A 5,082-nucleotide genomic window follows, 5' to 3' on the forward strand; every position below is an offset into this window, starting at 1 on the left:
GATGCACAGCTCAACAGCAGTACACGCTAAAAAGAACTTGGGATTATTGTCAATAATAATAATAATAATAATAATAATAATAATAATAATAATAATAATAATAAAGCAAGCTCAATGGAGGCAACACCATCAAGGCCATAAACACCTGGGCCATACCTGTCATAAGATATACTGCTGGCATTATAAACTGGACACAGGCGGAACTGGACAATTTGGACAGAAAAACAAGAAAACTCATAACCACTCATCATGCACTGCACCCTCGCAGTGATGTTGACCGGCTATATTTGCCTAGAAGATCAGGGGGCAGAGGACTCTTACAAGTAAAACAAGCAGTCAAAGAAGAAGAACATGCCCTGGCAGAATATGTAAAGCAAAGTGAAGAACCTGCTTTGATTAAAGTCAAAAATCAGAAACTCCTCAAAGCACAGCAGACAAAAAAACAGTACAAGAAAGCCACACTACAAACTAGAGCTGACAGCTGGCACAACAAAACATTGCATGAAAAGTTCCTTAACAAAATTGAAGGAAAAGCTGATAAGGAGAAGACCTGGCTATGGCTCACGAATGGGACCCTGAAGAAGGAGACAGAAGGCCTGATCCTTGCAGCCCAGGAACAAGCCATCAGAACAAACGCAATTAAGGCCAAGATCGAAAAATCAGCTGATGACCCAAAATGCAGACTGTGCAAGGAAACTGACGAAACCATTGATCATATCCTCAGCTGCTGTAAGAAAATTGCACAGACTACAAACAGAGGCACAACTATGTGGCCCAAATGATTCATTGGAACTTATGCCTCAAGCACCACCTGCCAGCAGTAAAGAACTGGTGGGATCACAAACCTGCAAAAGTATTGGAAAATGAGCACGCAAAGATACTGTGGGACTTCCGAATCCAGACTGACAAAGTTCTGGAACACAACACACCAGACATCACAGTTGTGGAAAAGAAAAAGGTTTGGATCATTGATGTCGCCATCCCAGGTGACAGTCGCATTGACGAAAAACAACAAGAAAAACTCAGCCGCTATCAGGACCTCAAGATTGAACTTCAAAGACTCTGGCAGAAACTAGTGCAGGTGGTCCCGGTGGTGATGGGCACATTGGGTGCTGTGCCAAAAGATCTCAGCTGGCATTTGGAAACAATAGACATTGACAAAATTACGATCTGCCAACTGCAAAAGGCCACCCTGCTGGGATCTGCGCGCATCATCCGAAAATACATCACACAGTCCTAGACACTTGGGAAGTGTTCGACTTGTGATTTTGTGATATGAAATCCAGCATATCTATCTTGTTTGCTGTGTCATAATAAAATAATAATAATAATAATAATAATAATAAGCCATTAGAACCAATGTCATCAAAGCCAAAATTGAAAAGTCGACGACAGATCCCAAATGAAGACTCTGCAAGGAAGCAGATGAAACAATAGATCACATCCTCAGCTGCTGAAAGAAGATCACACAGAAAGACTACAAGCAGAGGCATAACACCGTTGCTCAGATGATTAATTGGAACTTGTGCCACAAATACCATCTGCCTGCGACCAAGGACTGGTGGGATCATAAGCCGGAAAAAGTTACAGAGAATGAACATGTCAAGTTACTCTGAGACTTTCGAATTCAGACAGTTTTGGAGCACAATACTCCTGACCTCACGATCGTGTTAAAAAACAAAGTATGGATTGTCGATGTTGTAATCCCAGGTGACAGAAGGATTGAGGAGAAACAACTGGAAAAGCTGACATGATAAGAGGATTTAAAGATTGAATTGCAAAGACTCTGGCACAAGCCAGTCGAGGTGGTCCCAGACCTTGGCCTGCACTTAAACACAATTGGCGCTGACAAAATTACCACCTGCCAGCTGCAGAAGGCCACCTTACTGGGATCTGCACGCATTATTCGCCGATACATCACACAGTCCTAGACACTTGGGAAGTGTCCGACCTGTGATCCAATACAACAGCCAGCAGAGTGTCTGCTGTGGACTCATCTTGTTGTGTTTCAGATAATAATAATAATAATAATAATAATAATAATAATAATAATAATAATAATAACAACTACAGTAGAGTCTTACTTATCCAACACTCGCTTATCCAACGTTCTGGATTATCCAACACATTTTTGTAGTCAATGTTTTCAATATATCGTGATATTTTGGTGCTAAATTCGTAAATACAGTAATTACTACATAGCATTACTGCATATTGATCTACTTTTTCTGTCAAATTTGTTGTATAACATGACGTTTTGGTGCTTAATTTGTAAAATCATAACCTAATTTGATGTTTAATAGGCTTTTCCTTAATCCCTCCTTATTATCCAACATATTCGCTTATCCAACATTCTGCCGGCCCATTTATGTTGGATAAGTGAGACTCTACTGTACTTTATTTGTATATCCAGCCACCATTTCTCAAATGAGACTTGGGGTGGCTTACACATGGGGCCAATGCCCCTAGATACCGTTACAAATGTTCCATCAAAACAAATATAGATAAAATAAAAACAATAAAAGTAACAAAATAGTTAAAAATACCGTTTCAATAAAACATAAGAATATCAAATAGCCGTGTGCAGCGAAATTGCCATAGTTCAATGGGCTGTTCAGGGTATACAAGGGCCAAGCAAAGGCATGGGATAGTGCAAGCAGCATAGATAGGGCCAGGTATTGGATAAAGTGAGATAGCAGCATAATCTTCTGGAACATAGGGACTGGGCATATGTGACAAGGGACTAGGTGTCAAAAGAGAGCTGAAGCAACCGAGTTTTCATGAATTGAGCATAAAAGGTCTTGCAATGCAGCAGCGAAAAAGTGAATGTTCTTTTAGCATACATTAATAAAAAGCAGAGTTTCCAAGTTGCAGAAAGTAATAGTTCATGCCATGATCAGACCTCATCCAGAGTTCTGTGTTCAGTTCTAGGATATTCTTTAAGAATATCAGTTTACATAAAACATTGCTCATTCAAGGGAGGTGGTAAAGAAAGGAGGGAACTTTAGGTCAACCAAACTATCTAGCCCTATTGCTACTGCCTTTTCTTAGACATTACTGATTCTTCAGAGATAAGCGCTATTGTACTTTTTTCATCTATGACTCTATTTTATTTCATTAAATAATTCCAGCTACACGAACTGCAAGCGCATAATCACTGAGTGATGGCCTTTCTATATATATAGCAAAACTCTGTGCTACAATTTCTAGCATGGAAAACCCAGGGGAATTCTTAAATCTACCATACACTATGCCTACTATTTTTGCAACAGTTTTGGTCTTTGATGAGATGACCGAAGTAGTCAAAACAAGAGCTCATAGGATGTTCCTGGCAGAGATGTGACAAAAGAAGTATCCAGGAATGTGGGAGCTCCAATATATCTGGTACCAAAGCTTGAGTTTCCTGGCATTCATCCACTTGCAGGAAGATGGATCAATACAGGACAGCTATATCATCGGCCTTAGGCTGCAGTCCAAAACAGTAGCAGAGTGGGAGATTTCTAAGTGAAAGTGCTCATAGTTATCTTATGTATAGCATAAGGTTGTCATCTTCTAATGCCTCAAAACCTTGCCATCTAATTTGCATATTATTCAGGCTTATTGCCATTTTTAAAGTAACCGCTGAGCTGAGAAAACCAGTACAGTATTTAAAGTGTGAAACTTAGTTTTAGTCCCTTCATGGTTAGTCAATCACTACTTCTAACAAACCAAGCACATGAGATTGGTGTGGGAAGAGGGGAATTGTGCAACGTGCTCAGTCACATTCCTGGCATATTAAAAACCACAATATTTGATAATATATATCTACATTCAGAAATATTATTCTCAGACAACTATATTTATTCAACAGATAGTAACAAGCAAGAGGCCTATGCAAATATTAAAGAAGCCCTTGAGTGTGACTGTCATCTGAATCACATAGAAAAATGAAGAGAGAATGAAAGAACAGTAGTATTATTATGGGACAAAAGCATGGAAACAGTAAATATTTTATTACTAGAAATTAATCTAACCAAACTTCCTTTGTCCTATCCAACTTCTCCTCATAACTCATAACACATAATCGGCATTCAGTGCTACTACTGAACTATTATTTGTTAACAACCAGAAAACAGAAAATAAAATAGACTTGATATTTTTTTCTTTTATGGACTGCAAAGAAGAAGAATGGAACTACAATCCCCCACACCCATCTTTCCTAGACTAATCCCCCCATCTCTCTCTTTCTTTCTTTCTTTCTTTCTTTCTTTCTTTCTTTCTTTCTTTCTTTCTTTCTTTCTTTCTTTCTTTTTCTCTTATTTCCCACCACACACTTGCCCACCCCTTTTTCCTGTGTTTTTACCCATACCTGTTAAATTTCAATAATTTTTTTTTTAAAAAAACAACCAGTAAAAATAATAAATGATTGTACTTTTTAGATGTCCATTTCCTCTTAGCACACCAATTATGTCTCCCAACCAACCCAGCCTTGGGTATAAAAATCTGCAAACTGTGGCAATAGTCCATGCATCTGATGAACTGAAATAAATGCTGAACCAAAATGAAATGGTGGGACTTTTAGGTGCCACTAAACTTGTTTTTGCAGTGATTAAGTAGCACAGCTATCCTTCCCATGAAACTTTTGAGAAGCATTTCTTTGTGTAAAAGCAAAATAAAGAGAACACTAGCCCAGTGCAGCAGACCTATTCCTTACCTACCAATTTTATGTACACTGATTAATATAAACTCTTTTACATTCTGCCTTCATAAGAGCTGTTTTGTTTCCATGATATAGTTTATACTGAATAGGTGTTATTTTGAATATGTGCACAGTATTAAGCATAGGTTTGATATCCAAAGCTTCGCTTACCTATGCTCCCAGAAATGTTTCCTTCAAAGTATTCGTGGCTCTCTTTAGGTCCTCCGGTGTTATCCCATGGTATACATCTAAGAAATGTCAAAATATTACCTAATACTTTTTGATTGACTCCCTATTACTACTAAGCAAGCAAACAGGTGCAAAACAGCAGAAACTGGAATAAACTGGACTTTCGTATCTTCGAGTGACCTGACTCGCAGTGTGCTTGGCAGGCACCGGCATAT

This window comes from Anolis carolinensis, chromosome 3 (genome assembly GCF_035594765.1).
Source record: "Anolis carolinensis isolate JA03-04 chromosome 3, rAnoCar3.1.pri, whole genome shotgun sequence".
NCBI classification, from domain to species: domain Eukaryota; kingdom Metazoa; phylum Chordata; class Lepidosauria; order Squamata; family Dactyloidae; genus Anolis; species Anolis carolinensis.